Genomic DNA, 21,675 nt, shown 5'->3' with positions numbered 1-21,675 from the left:
CCTTCATGCCTTGAGAGTCTACACACCGAGAATTGTGTCCACTGCACGCTCTGGACCTTACGAGGACACTCGCATCTCTGACCCTTCAATATTAATTAAGGGGTCATACCAGACTGGCAGACTTCTTGCAAGGGGCTGCACTCGTTCAACCTTTCCTGAACATGTGGTGCATCCGAAAACCAACTCCAGAGATGTGAAAATGTTATTTATTAATTTATTCCTTCCAGGGGCCTTCATAGGCATTGCAGAGAGGATACTTAAAACTACACACATGATAATAGCATTAAAGCACACTGCTGTAACTTGTTAAATGGAGAAACAAACACACCTCTGAGCATATAGTTTAATAGTATGTGTTGATGCATTGTTATATAGCATGACACTTCCTATATGTATGACACAATAGACCCTTTGCAGAACCTTATCAAGCAACACAACTGTCACCATTTTTTTCGGCGTAAAGCACACGAATGGGCCCCAGTTCACGTCGAACGCTAATGCAGCATTCGAGTCCAATACGTGCTGAGCCGAATTCACAGGGATGGCGGACATAACATTCTTGTCGAACAAATGCCCAAAGTCTGAAAGCCTGGGGTAATTACAATAGTAGCTACTGTAATTTGTTTCATCAGAATTTGGCAGACGGCAAAGGCTACCGTCTCGGTGAGTCAATACACACATTGGAGAGAGGCACATGACAGCATATCGCCAGAGCGCTTGTCTGCACAGATTTGTCACACACCTTCGCTCCGTCTCTCTGATTGGCTCGAGGGGGCTGTGGCGGTTGGCCTTTTCCAAGTAACGGTGATGCGAAGTATAGACAGCCCACACTTTTAAAAAGAGTCTATTGAAGAGACCGAAAGGAATGGTAGTCAACATTTTTCAACAAGACTGCTCTCCAGGCAAGGGATGAACACAAATATGAATCATCTTACCCAGGTAATTAGAACAATTAAATAATTGACCGACTAATACAATGCACTCTTGATGGAAAAGAGTATAGCTGCAATAAATCCTACAAAACAGAAAAAATGCGCAGTTAATCTATGCATGCACCAAAACAGTTGTTCTTATAGCAAGTCGAATAGCTTTGAAGCAGGTGCCTGCAACGATTTATTCTTCCCCATACTCAGTAAAACGCCATCCTCGTAGCTGAAAATAAGGGTGCACTTCGCACTCACACACACACAAAAAAAGAGGAAGAAAAGCGATCGAATGTAGAATCGTGGATTAGCACAAAAGAATCGCAGGAGCTTCCTCGCTAAAAGTTGCTATGGTTGTTCGGTGACGGAGGGCTGAACCAACTTCCCTTAGGCCCTAACGCGACGTATACATTTCGCGTAGATTCTCAGATATTTCAACGTTCAAACAAAGCTAAGAGAATGCGAAAATTTCATGTTAAAAGCACTCAAAGTTCTATCGGTCCTCGGACACATCCCGGAATCCGAGCACCGGTACGGCGATGCTGTCTCACAGGCGTTAATATCCAGATGATCCAGAGCGATCTTGCGCAAAAACGGTATATAGTCTCATTCCTTCATATTTTTCACATTATACCTGCGTCAGCGAGCACGAAGAAGCCCGAAGTCGTCGGAAAGCAGCTGCACATCACGGCTACCGCGCACCGAACAAACTCGCATCCGCCAGCTCTGGGCGCTGCCATCTTACCTGTGACGTCACGGCTCTTGGGAGGTCACGTGACGAGTGGTCACATTTGCGTAAAATATGGCGGCAACCGGGGGGGTGCCACTTCCGAACTTCCGGTTTATCACTCTAAGCCCCTCTACCTCGTTGGCTCCTGGCGTGTTTCTTCTCGTTTCGCTCGTTGGCGTCCCTCGCTTGTGGAAATATTTGGCGTCATGTGAGTTTCGAAGTCTCCTTCATTATAAAAACTCGGGAGAAGCTTGAAATACGATTCACTGAAGACGAGAAACAAAATGCTTATCTGGGTTAAACAAGCATGAAAAGGTATTCGAGTGAGTGCCCGACTCCGGTGCCGCGTCCACACGCCTCAACGAGAAAGTTTAAAATCCTCATATAATCTTCCTACGGGACTCTAATAAACGAAAAAGCGATTGGAACTCCCGATGCGGAAGGAAAAGGACTACGAATTGAAGCGGTGCTCAAAGCAGGTAAGTGTTTACAACATTTCCTTACTACAAACTATGCGGCGTAGTACTCTCGGATATGTAAACTGTAAACTATGCGGCCTGGCCTAAGCGCTCTTTCGGCTATTTTAAACGTTATTTTGTGTTGCTTACATGTTTCTACAAAGGCTCGTTTTAATGGGCGCCGCTACATAAAGCGTTGGGCGCGGTGCCTGTGCTTTCGGTGATCGAAACCAGGAAGTAGCTACCGGGCATCATAGTTTTCGCAGCTATGTTTACCTCGTCGGGCTTTCACGGGCCTTCCAGAACATGTTGTGCATGAGGCAGTGGAACTGTCACTGATGTTTTGTGCGCAGAGGCAGGGTTGTTAACCTTCTGTAATGAAGAAAGCTCTCTTCAAAATTTTAATTTTTCTAATTTCTATTTGATCATTTCGGCTGTTAATAGTCTCGACTCTCGACGCTGCCAGTCCCTCATTTGCGACAGTCGTGATTGAAGTTAAACCATTGTATATGGTTTGCAAAAGTCTCCTCCCTAAAGATGAAGTTCAGGAGCAGGAGTAGCACCTTAGAAAATATTAGCTTTGTGGTTACGTCTTGTATAAGGGTATTTCATAAAAGTGCCTTACATAAACTTTTTTTTTTCTTTTTTTAGGAAGGGAACTGCTTTTTCAGCCAGTGAATGCGGTCTGGGCTCGACATAATTTCCAGGCAAGTAAATGAGCATGGTCATGATGTGCCCCCTGTCCACAGCGAGTCAGTGTGCTGCTGCAGCCAATGGTGCACTAGTAGGAAGGGGAACCCTCTGTTGAGCAAGAGGAAGACGAAGTAACGAGGACATAAGTAAAGCGCTCAATCTGTTGAATGCGGCTGCATGCTGGGGTGTCGTAAACGGGCACGTTAGGGCAGAGGCGACTTCCTGTTCAATGTTTATCGAGCATTAGAGGTCGGTACCCATTGTCTTCTCATAAGTGAGTGACTGTGATGCCTGGGAGCACCACATCAATGTCAGCAATGCTGCGAACGTGTGGACTAACAACAGAAAGAATCTCTTCTCGCTGACGTGACTGCAGACATTTGTTTTATGGCCTACCGTCGTCTGAATGTGGAAGGGCGCTCATCGCTCCTCCGCCAATGCGACCATGTCTCAGCTGCAGTTGCTTCACTGATTGAAAAGTTGCGGCTGCCCAATTCTGCATGCGACGCACTGTTCCAGAGATTGGTATGACATGTTTCAGTACGGCCAGACATTCTTCCTGTTCATAAAAACATATGCCAGACTGTTTAAAGACAACTGTGACACCCTGATCGTTCGTCGAGTTCAGCGACAACCATCAGTTCGTCGGTGTACTTTTCAGTGCCGTGTTTGTTTGGCTGCTTGAGCATCTTTGGCTACGGCAGTAAATGCTCGCACCACTGTAATTGTTTAATAGGAAGTCATTTATGACCCGAGCCATTTTTGTTACGACCATGGCCCTCATTTCCTGTCCTCGTCACATTGTTTTTCTTCTGCGCCACACATCCATGAAGCTTGTGACACACTAGTTTGCATTCACAAGCTTATGACTCTCACGACGTCTAAGCTTGGAAATATATAAGCACCCTGGGAGTGCGGTTTCGTGACTATGAAAATTTGCATAAACTTGAAAACCTGATGACTGAATTAAGGTGGTTATTTGGGCGAGTTGGTAATAATTGAACATGGTTAGATTTGTGCACAAATAGAAAGGAACAAAGGAGAGAGAAGATACAAGCACAAACTCACAATTCAATGTATTGAAGGAAAAAAGAAAGAACCGCCTCCAGTAACAGCTCAAACCGAGGCCGGAAGAAAAAAGAACAGCCTGCAGTAACAGCTCGAACAGAGGCCGGTGTGGCCTCGGCTCGAGCTGTTACTGCAGGCGGTTCTTTTTTCTTTTTTCAATACATCGAATTGTGAGTTTGCCCTTGTCTTTTCTCTCTCCTCTGTTCCTTTCTATTTGTGCACAATTTTAAACTGGTGACTGAAATGCACTCAATGTGGACCACTAAGAGATAATTCGTTCACCAGCACAGTTGTTTCCTATATATAAGCACAAGCTTGCACTCCATCCATTTTCCTCAACTGGCTAATGTATGTGCAGCATTTGCTGTAGGCTATACAAGGTTGGTCAGGACGATTTTTTTTTTTTAATTAAGCATCTCAGCTATCTGTAAACAAAACCTGGAGTCTTTCAGGGCCTCTAGATGTGCAGTGCCACCTCCAGAAAATTATTTTGTGATTGCCCGTCAGAGCCGCATGTTGGGATATGTATCTAAATAAGCAGCTCTGGTCTGCATGTTTGTTTGTCAACAGCTTGAGCCATTCCCTATTTGCAGGTTTTATGTCGGCAGTGTTTCACGATGACAGGACAAACAAGGAGGCTAATGCACAAGTTGCAGCCATTAAAATTTTTTTATTTCGGAATTGGGACAGCAATTTTGAGGCTCATGCATTCCTCAGGGTGCAGCGAGTAATGAAACGGAAACAGAGGAAGCAATACGTTCCACCATATTTTTAGCGTAGGGTTCACTTTAGTTCTAAACACAATAAAGAAAAGAAAACGGGTATTTTCACTGGGGAAAGAAACACACAGGACACAGCATTCACAAGACATGCCACTTAGAAATGCAAGAATCAAAGAGGAAATAATTTGTAAAATATTGAAAAAAAAAGCATGATCCCATAATGAATTAGAAAATCACGAAAATGCAAACAAGACAAGGATGGAGGGAGGTGCACATATGAAATAGATGGTCGCTTTGCATACCTTCCTTCATCTTTATTTTATTTCCATTGTTTTAGGTTTAGGTTATTATGCCCAAGCAAATCATAAATCACATCATATTTATTTTCAATTTAGCCATAAACATCAGTCAGACAAAGAATTTTAGTTAGGGATTATATGAATGATTGTGATTAATGAACTGTGGCTCACTATGTGTTTAAAAGTTTGAAGATGTGCACACCGTGCAACATACGTATTATCCCCATTTGTTTGGTGCCACAAGGAAGGGGGGTCCTATACTGTACCACTTTGGCTTAAGTCTGCTTGTTTTTCTACCCCTTTCAGGTGGCAGTTCCACTGACCTTCTCAACATTGCCCCCTGGCTGGCATGACTGGCAGAGCAGCAAGGATGGCTCGTTCTCCCTAGGTTACGTGATGCTGTGCACGGAGTGATCATTTCAACTATCCGACGAGTATGGTGCCTGTTGTGTTTAGCGTCCTTTGCTGCCCGTACATAAAAAGTGGTATTGAAGAGGCAACAAATGACGTCACAGAAGCCGAAGTGTCACGCTGTTGCATGTTGCGATCCTGGCGGTTGGCCATTGAAACATTAAAGAGCAGCTGCGAGTACCACAAGGCAAAGGCGAGTGTCGCTGTTGTCACAGCGTCCCAACCACTGGCTGCTGGAGCTTTAGTGGACTGTCGAACTGGAGAGCGACCTGCAGTAGAACAGGCGTCTGCCACATCAACCACCGCTGCTGGGACACCGCCAGGATTGCGACCGGCGACAGCATGACACTTGTATGATGCACCGGGCAGAAATTGAGGGACCACTTCTTTGGACGCTGTCGACACACCAGTCGGAGATGCATTCCAGGCACCATACCTATAAAGTACCACTCTGGCTTCAGTCTGCTTGTTTTTCTACCCCTTTCAGCTGGCAGTTGCACTGATCTTCTCAACATTGTCCCCTGACTGGTATGACTGGCAGAGCAGCAAGGATGGCTCGTTTTCCCTAGGTTATGTGATGCTGCGCACGTAGTGATGATTTCAATTATCCAACGAGGCATGGGGATCGTCTTTTTCTTTCAGCAGTGTTGCGAGTATTTATGTGGGCGGTGTTGTACCTGAACGAGTTAATAAATGTTACCAATCAGAGAGACAATATATGATATGTTTAAGAATTTGAGAAATTATCATCCATCTTCATTATGGAGGTTGCATGCAGATAATACGTGCATGGGCGTGAAGTTAAGTGCGAGTGAACAATCATGAAAAAGGTCAACTCATTTTGTTTTGCCTTTATTGCAGTGGGAAGAATTGTGATGTATTTTTTCCTTCACGAGACAATAATAATTTGATTGTGGAGTGGACACAAAACTGTTGTGCCTTCCAATCGAGCTTGATGAAAACCTGTGCATAGAAATAAATCTTTCAGAGCAAAAAAAAATAAAAATAAACCGGTGGCTATCGTTTTATTAGATATTGTTTCGGGGAAAGTTGGTAAACACTCCTCAGCACAGTGTTAAACAATGCTTTCGGCACATCCATTTGTCAAATGCTGCAGAAATCTTAAGAAAAGATGATATGCTTTCTTTCAGCAAACCCTTTCTACAAACTTATGTAATTCGAGAAGTATAATGTTTTGTGGTGAACAGCTAGTGAACAAATACAGTAATGAAACAACACGTCAAAACTCCTTGAAATCTGTGGCATCTGTAAAATGTAGAATCTGTACATGGGGGGATCAGAGTAAATTTTCAGCAGCTATATGACCAATTTTGTTCTAAGCAGCCATTTGACCATTCAGAGATCCCTTGAGAAGTTGAAATGCATGGCAGCACCAAACTAGATAGCATTCCTGATTTTCCATATTTATTTTACTGACGCAAGGGGCAAGTACATACTGCACATCATTCTTTAAAGAAGTAATCCAGCACAAACACAAAAGTTGGAATAACTGCTACAATAAAGTGGAGATTTGGGCCAGTTGGTTCATTGCAAACAAAAAGCGCCAAATAAATGCAGGGACACAGACGAAGGGAAACAGGACAAGACGCCGTGTCCTGTTTCCCTTTGTGTCCATGTATTTTTTGCAGCTTTTTTGTTTTTAACAACTGCTAGTATGCATACAGGGAACGTTACATATTGGGGGTCAAGAGCTCTCACCAGTAAACGTGCGTGCACAGGTTCTTCGCGCCAGAAGTTCTGGAGGCTTGTTTTTTCTTCGGTAAACTGGGGAACCCACCTCATAGTTTATGCAGGCAACTGCTTTGAAGTTCTTATAAATGTCTGCATAATCACCACCGGGGCACGGGCTCTTGATAGACGCGTGCGTGAACCCGGTTAATCGAAGGAGGCGGATGATTTCGGGAGCGCCGGGGAAGTGGACGAGTCCGAGCCGTCCGAGCGACAGATGCCTTACGGTGAGACGCGTCACTCTCTTGATTGCACCGCACGCCGTCCGTTGTAAAATTTTGACAGCTAGAAACATCCTGCCAGCAAAGGTCGCAGCGTGACGAGCAACTGTAGCTAGGGTATCAGCGGCAGCCGCCTTTTGTCGCCGTTCGGATCAGGCCGTCAAGTCGCGGCCGAGCAGCTCCCGCGCAGTTGCCGTCCATTGTCGCACACCCCGGTGGGAGGAATTCGATCACGGAGGAATGCCCGCTTCTCTCGGCGAAAAATACCCGTCGCCGAGGGCAACACCGCAATTACAGGACACAAATATTGAACGCGGCGATCCCATACGCCACATCACATGAGCAAGCCGCCATGTTGAAATGACTACGAAGTCGCGTTCAAGTAAGTTCAAGGTAGGTCCAACCCAGTCTTGAAATTTGGGCACTTCAAGTTCGCTTTAAGCTCCGTTCAAGGTCGGTTCAAGTTAAGGTACGTTTATGCAGCGCGCGTGCTCGTCCCAAGACGGACTTCAGCAAGTTGAAGCTGGACTGCAGAGCAAGTCACATCTATAAATTCGGGGGTCAGTCTCGGCTTCTCATTCCATGTGTGCGACCTGTATCTTCCAAAGCAGCTCGGAGCGCAGATGAAAAGATTATATTTTTCAGTGACCTGTTTCTTACGCCTCTTTAACCGTCCGTCTTTAGAAGCATCCAGCGAGCGAAAAAGACTGTGCTTAAGATTTCTCAACGGCGGTGGATGTTCGTTCCGCGCGGTCGTGGTTTTCGCTAAGCGTGCTACTGACGCCTGGTGCAGCCGCGGCGACGGCATCAGGGACGACATCGTGAGTGTGCCCGGGATTTCTCAACGGTGGCGGATGTTCGCTCTGCGCGTTCGTGGTTTTCGCTAATCGTGCTGCTGACAGTATACGTGTGTGTGCCCGTGTGGTGCACCTGAGCGGTTTTATTAGTTGAACTACCGTGCGCCTAGGAATTTACCCAGCGGCATTGTGCGTACCTTGAAAGATATCTTTTGCGGCAAAGAACTTGGTTGTTCCTATTTGGTCAGATTGCTTTTGTCCACCCCTGTTGGAAAATATCGATGATGGAAAGATGATGGAAAAGGCTCATACAAGCGTAACTGTAATATGGGACATCCTATACAAGCGAAAAGGCAGCTCCAGTATAGTGGATTACGGCGGAACGATACAGGTAGGCGGAACCATACAAGCGTGTCGTATTATGGGACATCCTATACCGGCGTAGTGGATTATGGCGGAACCATGTAGGCGGACGGAACCATACATGGATAACGTAATATGGGACATCCTATACCAGCGAAAAGGCGATACCGGCATGTTGGAGCCATACGGCTCCAACATGGTTTCGCCTTTTCACTGTTGTACACGGCAATTTAGTTTTAAGCTTTACATATATGTTTAGAAAGGTCGTGAAAGCTAAATTAATGCGATTTGTGCAGGCGAGTTATATGGCCAGGCGTACGTAGTATAGGGACCTAGTCGTAACGATCAGTCAGATAATTGAATACAATTTGTTAATTAACTTTTTAATTAGTGAAAATGAAACTATGGTTTCTATTGGAAACTTGCTGAGTCACTGAAAACCACAAAATCGACTCTTTTTAGAAGGATATAATGCAGGGGTAGCATTTTACGCGTTCTGTAAAAATGCTTTATTTGGACGAGTTTCTAGGTTTCAGTTTCTTATCAGAGCTCATCTTTGCGCCCACGGTCCTGTTCCCCAGGGGCTTAGACGCGCAACACACGTGCGCCTTGCTTCCCTCCATCCTACGAGGGAGGCGAGGGGGCGGCTTCGCACTGCGGCCACCGGGCAGCAGGACCGTAGGTGCAAAGATGCGCTCTGGTAAGAAACCGAAGTCTGGAAACGCGTCCAAATTGACCATTTTTTTAGAACACCATAAAACGCTGCTCTTGTCTTATATCTTCACAAAGAAAATTGATTTAGTGTGTTTTGATGATGCTTAGAAGTTTCTAATTGGAACCATGGGTCTATTTTTACTGATTAAAAATTTCAGGAACATACTATACTTAGAGAGAGGCTGAAGCGGTTTTGTATTTGAGAAAACACTTTTAAATCTTCTTCATTTGACCTCCAGAATCTCAAATATCAAAATTATTTGCCAATTTAATTAATCGAGGCTGCATAGAGTCATTTTTAAAGCGCTTTGAAAGCACTTCCCTAGAGAGCGACGTCACAAGAGCAGCTTTCAAAATCTTTGTTCACGCATCTTCAGCGCCTATGAAAGCTATGCACGCACATGCTATTTTTTAAAGGGGCAGAAAAATGTGTCACGACTGGTGCCAATGCGGGAGAATATACCTAGAAAACTTGCGACTGGACGCGCGGCCCTTAAGCGAGACACACTTGGCGGCTGAAAGGTCTTCTTACGATGTCACTATTGGTAGGATGTTTTTTTTGTGTTTTCTCACGTTTAGTTATATCTTTGTGGAAAACGAACGGGATATTCAGATTCGCGGGATAAAACCACGCGAGAATGAACCTCCATCTAGTTTTCTGAAAGAAGTCTGGCACATCTCTGTAATAAGCCGACTGATCATTACAAATTAGCCTTTTATACCATGCCGCCCTAGCCATATAACTCACATGTACAGACTGCGTAAATGTAGCTTTTACAGCTTTTTTTTTTTTAAATCTGTAAAATATACAAAAAAAAAACACTCTGTAGAATGTCCCCCAATACAATATGATTGTATGCTTCCTTTCTCGCTTGCATTGTTCAAGAAAGCCTTGTGGATATCCAGCGTTTCATTGGAATGCCGGACGTCAATGAGTCTCTACATCAGTGAGTGGTTTCAAACAATTATGATGTTTGCACACCAGTAAGCTCTTATCTGAGGCTCACCAGGAGCACTAAGAGCAGAGGCAAAATGTCGTGACCTGGTAAATTTGGTTGCAGGTATTTATTTTTAGAAGAACTGCATGCAGCAAAGCTTAACTTTGCTCAAAAGAAGATAATTAAAAATTCAATACTGAACAATGGTGTCCCTTGAGCTGTCAGACCAAACTCCCACTCTTGTCACTCAGGAGTTCCTAACTTGTGCGTAGAGGATCAGCACAACCCAGATTTGTGCTGCAAGCGCACCTGCAATATAAAAGTTGAAAAAACATGAGATGAAATATGAGACGTTTACAATTCTCTGTAATGAGAAAATACAGTACAGCTCTCGAAGAGGAAGATGGGAGGGTACGCCCCTCCTTCCCCTCCCCTCCTCCTCTTCTGCTCCCTCCGATTTAGGGGGAAATTTCCCCACTAAATTTAGCGGGTTAAGTTTCCCAATAAATTTAGCGCGGAAATTGATGTCACATAACCTCAACACAAATGCAGTTTTTCCGCTAAAAGTAGCGGGGAAAATGACGTCGCATGACCGTGTCACGTCATCCATAAAAACATTCAGTTTCTCAGCTAGACTTAGCGGAAATATTAACGTCACATCACCACAACATTAATTCAATTTCCTGCCAAGTTTAGTTAAACGGTTACGCCGACAGCGACGCCGCGAAACGCGGAAACGGGTGCTAACAGCTGCGCTAAAAACTAAATGCATCAGGTGAAATAAAGTGAACATTAGATATACTGTAAGAAAAAGAAGAGAATCTAAGATACCGTTCTCAGATCCTTCCTTTTGTCCGTTCTCAAATGTTTTGATATCAAGAAATGTTTATCTCTTTATTCATACCCAGAGAACCCGTCCCAGTTTCAGCATGAATGCAATAAATCAATGCAGACTAGACCTAGTAAACTATAATGCACATAAAAATGAATGTTTGCCACATAGTCATGTATCAGTCAGTGGCTCAGATCTCAAAATACATTTGTATTGAGGAACATTCCTGAATAAAACTTCTGGGCTTCGAATTCAACAGTTTGTACTTCCATAAGGAACACTGTATGGCACTGATTTTTTTTGTTTTTTGTGACACATCAGAAACAGCACAACACTGTCATCCTTGCATACCTAACAAGAATTTGTATTTTTTTTTTTTTAGCATGGCATGTGCTATTCTAATGCCCATACAGCCTCCTTTAACAAAATTTCCTTTGTATAGATTTTTATTGGTTCTTATTTAGCTCGCACGACAGATTCGGTACCTTGAATTCTCACTCGGCATCAACAGTTTTATATATTAATGTAATAGCGAAAGACAAGATGTATGGACTTGAGTACGGTTCAACAAGCACAGATGTTGAGAAAAGTACTGAGGAAAACTCAAATGTCAAAATAAAAATAAGCTGGAATGTGGATACAATTATGGACATGGTCATGAATACAGTTAGCAGATTCAATATAAAGAATATGTGTTAGACGCACGCTCAAAGAAACCTGTTGCATCTATATTCATGCAAATTACTTCGCAGAACCCAGCGCTGCAGTCTCGGGTGCGAGTTCGCTGAATGAGTCCACTGAAAATGAGTGCAGACGGAAAAAGCAGTTTGATCTGCGACAATGAGCATTACATAGGCAAGTGACATGTCATTGTTACTGATACAGTGCCGAATGTTTCAAACTGCCAGTCGCATCATTCTGGAATTCCATCCGTATATTACAGGGTTTGGCTCTCTCGAATGCTTTGCGAGAAAAATTATCAACTGGAAATGTCTAGCGTAGTTCTAGAAAAACTACATCCAGAATCCTAACTCAGCATCGTAAAGAATATAAAAAGTTTCTAGAGATAAGGTTAGTGCAGGAGTTGAATAAACTAAATACTTAGTTTTGCGAAACCATCTTGCCGTAGTAAACGTATAAAGTTCCTCTAGGTAGAGCTAGTCATTACGGATGATTGTGCCCATTGCATACCATAAAAATTTAATTTGCGACCTACAATATTTACAAACTCAATTAACTCTGAATAAGTGGACCACTTGGCATTAAAGATTGGCCTCACCATGACTGTCTGCCAACATCTACATAATAATTTTCATGAACCTATGTATTTCAAGAAAATATTTGGTGCGAGCTGCTTAAAACACAATAGCACTTTTTAACGAGTGCTGATTGTTGGGCAAGTTGGTACGGTACGTTAGAAAACATAATTGCGCTTTGAAGACGGGGACATAGGAAGGACAGACACCACCGAGTGCTAACTTTCAACTGATTTAATTCAAGAACCTCAGCGTAAAAGCACACTGCGTCACCGCACCACATCTCAACCAATCCGTGGCCCTGCCACGGACCGCAAGTACGCCAACTCCTTATCCGCCAAGTCAATTGACGCCACACTGACACAACACGTGCCAGAACTATTTATAGCATCAGCCTCCATAATCTCTCTAACAGTCATATCTTTGTGCCTAGCAAGAACAGTAGACAAAGCAAATAATGGTTTGCACTCGCAGTGATGATCTGTCGTGTCACTGTCATGACTGAGGGTGCAAACAATTATTTGCTTCGTCTACTGTTCTTGAGAGGCACAAAGATAGGACTGTTAGCGAGATTATGGAGGCTGACACTATAAATAGTTCCGGCACAAGTTGTGTCAGTATGGCGTCAATTGACTTGGCGGATAAGGAGTTGGCATACTTGCGGTCCGTGGCAGAACGGATTGGTTGAGATGTGGTGCGGTGACAAAGTTCGTTTCTACGCTGAGGTTCTTGAATTAAATCAGTTGAATGTTAGCGCTCTGTTGTGTCTGTCCTTCCTATGTCCCCATCTTCCAAGCGCAATCATGTTTTCTATCACACTTTTTAACACTAATAGAAAGCCTGTAGTGGGCCACAACTTAAGCAGTTTTCACTTCATTATGAAGAGCAATTACACATATGTGAACCATGAATATAGGCCTGCACTGAATTTTTTTCTTAAGCTGAACGTGCAAGTTCCTGTTTTTTTATATTTCACACGTCCCGACTGCTGGGTGTGGTAGGGACATAAGATTGATGACACCAACGAAACACAATGATTATTTTAAGAATTTGTTTGGGTAAAGCACGAACAAGGCGATCTGCGGGAAGTTATTTCTGTGACACCGTCGAACCTACATCCGCGGGCTTTAAGTTCACATGTTAATCATGTCTGCAGACTCCTTTTTGTAATTGGAACTCCATCCAACCCAATATTTGAATATGTTTTTTTGCATTTTAGGCTTAGTAGTGCTTTTGCTGTTCTAGTAATAGGTAAGAAAAATGCTTATTTCAAGTGGCATACCTAACACCTGGTGGCACGAGGACTCCCCTGTCGTGACGCTGATCGAAAGTCATAGGCAGGGAGATACTGCGATGCTCTTGTTGCTGGGATTATCTCCCCCATGGTCCTGGCCAGACCACAGAAAAAGATTGAGTCCAAGCTTGTGGCCACTAGGATCTCCAGATCTTGAGGCACCCAAGTAGCTGAAAATAAAAACAAATCACAATCAAGTACTTGGCAGAGCTACATTAGAATGGCTAGCATATTCTTTCGTGATCAGCACATAGATCCTCTTATTTTAGTCACAGTCAACCCCAGGACAAGGCCACATAGGCGTTAAAATGATGGGCACCGAATTAAGGCGAATGATCAAATGCATTCATTTAACCCTCTTTCGCCCCAACCTGAGAAACTTCTGTCAAATATTCACATTCAACTGTAAAGACTACAAATAAAACTACTACTGAAATGCAGAGCCGTATAGTCTGTTCTCAAATGTTTTGATTTTAAGAAATGTTTATATCTTTATTCATACCCAGAGAACCCCTCCCAGTTTCAGCATGAATGCAATAAATCAATGCAGACTTGAGCTTGTAAACTATAATGCACATGAAAATGAATGTTCGCCACATAGTCATGTATGAGTCAGTGGCTCAGATCTCTAAATACATTTGTATTGAGGAACATTCTGGAATAAAACTTCTAGCCTTCGAATTCAACAGTTTGAACTTCCATAAAGAATACCGTATGGCAGAATTTTTTTTTGTGACACATCTGAAACGGTACAGCACTCTCATCCTTGCATATCTAACAAGAATTTGTATTTTTTTTTAGCATGGCATGTGCTATTCTAATGCCCATACAGCCTCCTTTAACCAAATTTCCTTTGTAGAGCTTTTTCTTGGTTCTTATTTAACTCGCACGACAGATTCGGTACCTTGAATTCTCACTCGGCATCAACAGTTTTATATATTGATGTAATAGCGAAAGACAAGATGTATGGACTTGAGTATGGCTCAACAAGCACAGATGTTGAGAAAAGTACTGAAGAAAACTCAAATGTCAAAATAACTATAAGCTGGAATGTGGATACAATTATGGACATGGTCATGAGTACAGTTAGCAGATTCAATATGAAGAATACGTGTTGGACGCACACTCAAAGAAACCTGTTGCATCTATATTCATTCAAATTACTTCGCAGAACCCAGCGCTGCAGTCTCGGGTGAGAGTTCGCTGAATGAGTCTACTGAAAATGACTGTAGACGGAAAAAGCAGTTTGATCTGCAACAATGAGCATTACACAAGTGACATGCCATTATTACTGTTACAGTGCCGAATGTTTCAAACTGCCAGTAGCATCATTCTGTGAGTTCCCTCCGTACATTACAGGGTTTGGCTCTCTCGAATGCTTTGCGAGAAAAATGATGAACTGGAAATATCTAGAGTAGCTTTAGAAAAACTATTTCCAGAATCTTATCTCGGCATCGTGAAAAATACAAAAGGTTTCTAGAGACAAGGTTAGTGCAGGAGTTGAATAAACTAAATACTTCGTTTTGCAAAACCATCTTGCCGTAGTAAACGTATAAAGTTCCCCTAGTTGGAGCTAGTCATTACGGATAATTGTGTCCATTGCGTACCATAAAAATTTAATTTGCGACCTACAATATTTACAGACTCAACCAACTCTGAATAAGTGGAACACTTGGCACTAAAGATTGGTCTCACCATGACTGTCTGCAAACATCCACATAATAATTTCCATAAACCTATGCATCTCTAGAAAATATTTGGAGCGAGCTGTTTAAACTGCCATAACACTTTTTAACACTAATAGAAAGCCTGTAGTGGGCCACAACTTCAGCAGTTTTTACTTCATTATGAAGGGCAGTAACAAATATGTGAACCTTAAAACTAGGCCTGCACTGAATTGCTTTCTTAAGTTGAACGTGCTATGCTCGGTTCAATATATTATCTTTGCAGAGCTGACAATGTGCAAGTTCCCATTTTTTTATATTTCAAATCGCCCGACTGCTGGGTGGGGTAGGTACATAAGATTGATGACACCAACGTAACACAATGATTATTTTAAGAATTTGCTTGGGTATAGCACTAGCGAAGCCATCTGCGGGAAGTTATTTCTGTGACTCCGTCGAACCTACATCCGTGGGCTTTAAGTTCACATGTGAATCATGTCTGCAGATGCCTTTTTGTAATTGGAACTCCATCCAACCCGAGATTTGAATGTTTTTTGCATTTTAGGCTTAGCAGTGCTTTTGCTGTTTCACTTCAAGAATAGGTAAGAATGCTTATTTCGAGTAGCATACCTAACACTTGGTGGCATGAGCACGCCCTTGTCGTGATGCTAATCGAGTCACAGGCAGGGAGATACTGTGATGCTCTTGTTGCTGGGATTACCTCCCCCATGGTCCTGGCCGGACCACAGAAGAAGATTGAGTCCAAGCTTGTGGCCACTAGGATCCCCAGATCTTGAGGCAACCAAGTAGCTGGAAATAAAAACAAATCACAATCAAGTACTTGGCAGAGCTACATTAGAATGGCTAGCATATTCTTTCGTGATCAGCACATAGATCCTTTTGCTTTTATACTTTGTACTTGTACCTATTAAAAAACTGCTCCTTCACAGCCACAGTCATAGACACACCCCAGGACAAGGCCACACAGGCCTTGAAATGATGGGTACTGAATTAAGGCGAATGATCAAATGCATTCATTTAACCCTCTTTCACCCCAACCTGGGAGATTTCTGTCAAATATTCACATTTAACTCTAAAGACTATAAAAAAACTACTATTGCAATGCAGAGCCGTATAGTGGGAGAGTTTAGCCAGTGGGTGTGGTGACAAAGGTGGCGGAGAGGAGGAAAGGGAGGAGAGCGCCGAAGGAGGGAGAGAGAAGGCAGCAAAAAGGAGACGACCACTATTTTGACGCAACGCTGTTGGCGCGGAGCACTGTTGAGGCTATGTGTCGTCTGCTACTGGCTTAATTCATTTTTGCCTTTATAAAACTTTGAGTTTAAACATGGAGAAACTTCTTTCTTTAGGTTTTTAAGCCACCGAGGAATAACACTATATTATTTTATTGCCAGAGCCTGCCAAATAAAAGCAAAGGGTAGGTGTCTGGATAGAAAGAGTTTAGTTGGCGCACCAAGAGGCTAACCAATAAAAATGGATACCACTCTGCGCAAAATGCCTAAAAAGCGTGCATCTCAACTTGACACTAACAGCGGCATACACTATCTATTTTACTGACTAAAGGGTACTAGATCATTATTTCCAGCTAACTAGTCAAACTAGATATTCTTGCCGACTTGCTTTTTAGGAAAATTTTTAAATTTACAAGAACTATTAAGACAACAGCTAAAAAAAAGCAATGGCAAAACCAACAATCGAATTCGCCTGCTCTCCAGTAGCACGACATCTTTAGAAGGCAGACCTGCAGAATGAGCAAGCAGTCTAAAAAGAGTATGTCCCATGTATAATTTGTTTCCATGCTGCAAAGCAAGTGCTGGAAAGAGGTTTCACGACATTAACAAAATTTCTTGCAATCAGTTGAGAACAAGTTAGAGCAGCGAACTTGTCCTTGCCCTTGGCATAACGTCTTAGTGTTGCCCATGGAAACTCAAATAAATTTGTAAATAAAAACAAAAAAAACTAACCTTTCTAAAAAAAATCTAGCTTTCGCAAAGAAAAGTTATCTTGAACAAAATATGCGGGATACGGTTGTACAGCATCCATTTCTGTGCTGAACCAATTTTGAGGCAAATCTGCGACAATGAAAAGAAAACGCCCGAGTACATTAGGGAAAGACAGAAAGGATGCATACCTACAAGAAAAAAATTTAGAACGACCACGGGCAGGAATTTCTGGTGAGGCTCTCGGAGTGACACCCTGCAATGGGCCTGCGCAGACCAGAGAACAAGATCGGTCAGAGCTTGCAGCCATAAGGTGCTTCATACCATGAAGTTCCAGAAGTAGCTGCAATTGGAAGCAAAGTGCATTTCATTTCTCTGCAGAATGGAGAGTTTAATAGCTAGTATGCATTCATAAGGTGATACAGTCACGAATGCAGATTTTTCAATGCAGCACTATATCACCAAATTGTTAACCGTGCCGGGCAACACTAAAAACCGAGAGCATTATTCCAAACTATCTCAGTTTAAAGTTAACCACGGCAGAAGCTGCAAGCCATGTGACCTTCAAGTTGGACGCCATGGTACGTCGAGCTTATAATCATGTGTCACACTGTTTTTGCTGCAATGGCTTGTAGTGTAAAAAGTGGTCCAGCTTAAAGAGATGCAAAGTATAGACGTTTGTGAGTGGAGCCCTGACCTAGTCTTGAGCTACATTGCGAGGAAGGACGTTTCAACCGGGATGTTTGCTGCCTGTATCCACACAACCAGCTTGTGGACAGCGATTGCTCGAGCCGAGTACATGTCCTCGACAGTGCCATTATTTGACAAGCAGTTTTATGAATGTTAAACATGACTGACTTACAGAGAGACTGCATCTCAACAACTAATGACTTGGGATACCTAACTGAATACTGATATATTAACTGAATGCAAAACAAATTACCTGGCAGGCATTAAATTTATCAACAAGGTGGGTCGACTCCGCATTAAGTTGGAGTCGATGCGTCAGGCACGTAGCCAGGATTTTGTTTCAGGGGGGGCCCACTCATAACAAAATGCTGTATGAGGGAGAGGGGGGAGAGGAGGACCCATGCAAAATGGAAGATATCGGGGGGGGGGGGGGGGGGGGGGGGGGCCGGGCCTCATAAGCCTCCCCCTGGCTACGTGCCTGCGATACGTAATAGGACAATACAAACAAAGATATGCCTTACAATTCCTCTTGCACCCCCAAAATGATGTGTTTTTGAAGGTAAGATACACAATGCTCTTGATTCAGAAAGTGCCTCAGCTGTACAAATGCATATGCAGTAAGGGCACTCGCCAAGCCTATTCTCCTCAGCTCTGTGCAGGTTAAGCTAAGTTAGAGTATAGAGGTACACGCTCACTGACAGCATGAGGAAGGCAGGGAGAAGTCTCCGTTGTTCCACCACCAGCCCGTCTGCTACCTTCGATGACGTTTCAGCGCCTCATGAGCCTGGAGCGAGCACATCTGTCCAAAGTGGGGTAAAAAGCACAAGCACGTGCTGGAGGACGCCCAGCCATTCTCTTTTTGTCATCGGCTATTCTACATATTTTAGTATGACATATTTTTAAGTGAGAAAAAGTATTGCAAATATGCAGTCCAACTTTGACCATAATACAGAAGTCTGATAAAGATAACAGTTGCCATTCACCATTTACCAAATAAGTGGTCCCATGTATTGGAACATCTACACATGTGGTGCGTGAGTGGGTTCAGGACTGAGACGCTAGAAAACGAAGCGCTCACAAGGCTTGTCTGGCCCTTCCAACCATGGGGGTACATTCATCGCAAATCCCCGATTTTTAGACAAAATGATTTAGAATGAGCAAATCTTGTCTACGCCCGAGGTAGAACATTGAATTGTGATTCCCCCATATTGTGCCAACCATCCTTCAACCTGCGGTACCACCTGCAAATGAACTATGTTGCGCTGCGGCACGCGTCCATGCTGCCTACTTCAGGGAAAACCACTGCTCGTGTTGAAGACGACATCCCACAGTGTACAGGCAACAATGTTTAACGAACTAAAACAAAATTGATATCATTCAATAGACACAGATAGGCTCACAAAGTGTCGACACCATGATTGTTGTTGTTGGTTTTACTCTTGCATACAAACAAAAGTGACTTCCTCTTTCCTCCGATGTACAGTAAAACCCCCTTATCTTCGTGGCCCCTATTTCTTCTCGAATCGGTCACAGAGCACATAATCGCAGCCACTGAATTCTGCAAAATTAAAGGCCGCGAAAATTAAAGGTTCGCCAACATTAAAGAGTTTACTGTTCTTCCGTGTGTCACATGATGTTAACATTTCAAGGAGGCTGAAGGTATTGGTTTAAGAAAAAATTGACCTATAAAAAAAATGCCCTTCTCCAGGTTAGGCACGCGAGGTTCTTTTGCACTACCTCTAAGGCGGCAAGTTTGTTTCGGCAGAGCTTTTGGTTAAACGGAGTCACAAAAGTAGCTATACTTGGAGTCAACTATTTTGTGCTGCATTATAAAGCTAGAGTAAATTCCACTGTGCTTCTGCACAGCACTGCTTGTTGCGAGAGCATATGTGGTTTAGTGTTGCATCCCATTTGCATGATCTAGAGAAACTAGCACTAGCAGAGTTGGAGCACTCAAAAAAAAACAAAAAAAAAACACACAGCCGACTGTGGAAACATTGAGAGATGCACACATGTGAACTGTGCATTTCTTAAAAGAGGATTCCAGCAAAGGTAAAGACAATATGTATACTTACGGCGGCCATACTTGGCTTTCCCAAGCATGACCACTTTTCCCTCGGTAGCACCATCCAGTAAGCAACAGCAACACGCCCATGAGACGCCGCCGACTCATGGATTGAATGACGACCCGCCTGAGGTCTTGGAAGGAGATCCGGAACACTGCTTTAGGCCAGATGTGGTATCTGGAGGGGGCAGGGACTAAAAGTAAAAATTAACAAATTTATCTGAAGCGCTACATTCCTATAGCATAAACTCTAGGATAGCAGTATCATTTTTTTTTTGAGGTCAGTGATGCATTTTAATTAAACACAAATGGTTGGTTTATATGATGAACCAGCAGCCCCTATTTTCCTTAAGTGTAACGGAGTGTCTAACGTTACGTCCGACGGAACCCGAAATAAAAATTAAAGTTACGCCCAACGTAACTGTCAAGCATTCGAGTTGCGTCCGACGTAAACCAAAATAAAAATTAAAGTTACCGTATTTACTCGAAAATAGGTCGAACCCTATTTACTGGGTCCATAGAGAATAAAAAAAAAGTAATTCAAATATAGGTCGACTTTTTTTTTATTTTTAAGAACAGGGGAAATTTTGGGCAAAAGAAAGAAACAAACCTTTATTTACATCACTCTCAGCTAAATCACGGGGCGATGCCAAAAACTTCGTCACCGTCAGAACTTCTGGACATGTCATCGTCGTCCGAAGCTTCTTCAGCTGGGTAGACATCCTCGCGTATTCGCAGCAATACTTCACTGACACCGTTGTAAAATGACGACAGGAAACGAAAGAAGGTGCGAAGCGACGGAAGACAAACTACAAAGACGCAAGCAAAGCCGCCGTGTCGCCATGAGCAACACGCGAGCCGAGCCGCCTCAAGCAACTAACAAAAGTAACTTTTCTTTTTTTTTTTGTGTGTGTGTGCGCGTTTGCAAGGATGGAGGGTAAAGTGCGTGGCGCATCGCGTTCCTCTCCTTCCCCGTTGCCCAGCAAGGGGAACGCTAGAGGCGCGATGTCGACATCCGACGCCCGAGGAGCGGCACGGGCCACCGCGGGCGGCGAGCCATTTCGGTTACCAAAAGCTTTTTGAAACAAGAAGCGGCGCGGCTCTACGGCAACGCCGGCTCGGTGACTCGATAGCTTCATGCCTCCGGTAGGGTCGCAAAATTTGGTCGCGAATACAGGTGTCGAAATTCTTTAGTCACAATTTCCGAAAAAAAAAAAAGAAAAAAAAAAGGTCGACTTATATTCGGATCAACACGGCCGCGCGACGACACACACATTATGAAAGCGATTGGTGCGAGCGACCAAGGCGATGAGCGACGTTTTCTAGAAGCCCAAGAACCGAGCGGCGCAAGCAGCGGGAGTGAGAAATCTTCGTCGCTCGGCGCCGGCACTCGTAGCTTCTCGCCGTCGCTCGTCTCGTTGATCGCTATATTGCTTACATGCCGTTCAGAAAGGCGCTCTAAGTGCTTAACATTGCATTGGGACCAGCCTCGCATCCAACCGTAACCAGTCTTGACTTTCTTTAAAGCCGCACAGGTAGAAGTTAACATCGTACATACATCGTTTTCAAGCATGGCTCCTCGTTCATTGCTCGATTTACTCCTCGTTCATTGCTCGATTTACATTTGCGGTAAATGACAAACCGCAATGAAGCACAATTATTCTAGTTCAAAATTGTCACGAACACTTGGCACGCATGCTTACACAGTAGCGCACCAAACGTAATTTAAAAGTAGAACGAAAACGGGACGAGATTCGCTTACCGTTTCACGGAGACAGACGCCTTCGGATCCCAGGCCTAAAGAACTCGGAAGTCGCCGGCGGTCCGGAG

Source organism: Ixodes scapularis, unplaced genomic scaffold, assembly GCF_016920785.2.
Source record: "Ixodes scapularis isolate PalLabHiFi unplaced genomic scaffold, ASM1692078v2 PGA_scaffold2__306_contigs__length_199485367, whole genome shotgun sequence".
NCBI lineage: Eukaryota > Metazoa > Arthropoda > Arachnida > Ixodida > Ixodidae > Ixodes > Ixodes scapularis.
Note: the sequence above shows the minus strand (reverse complement) of the source record.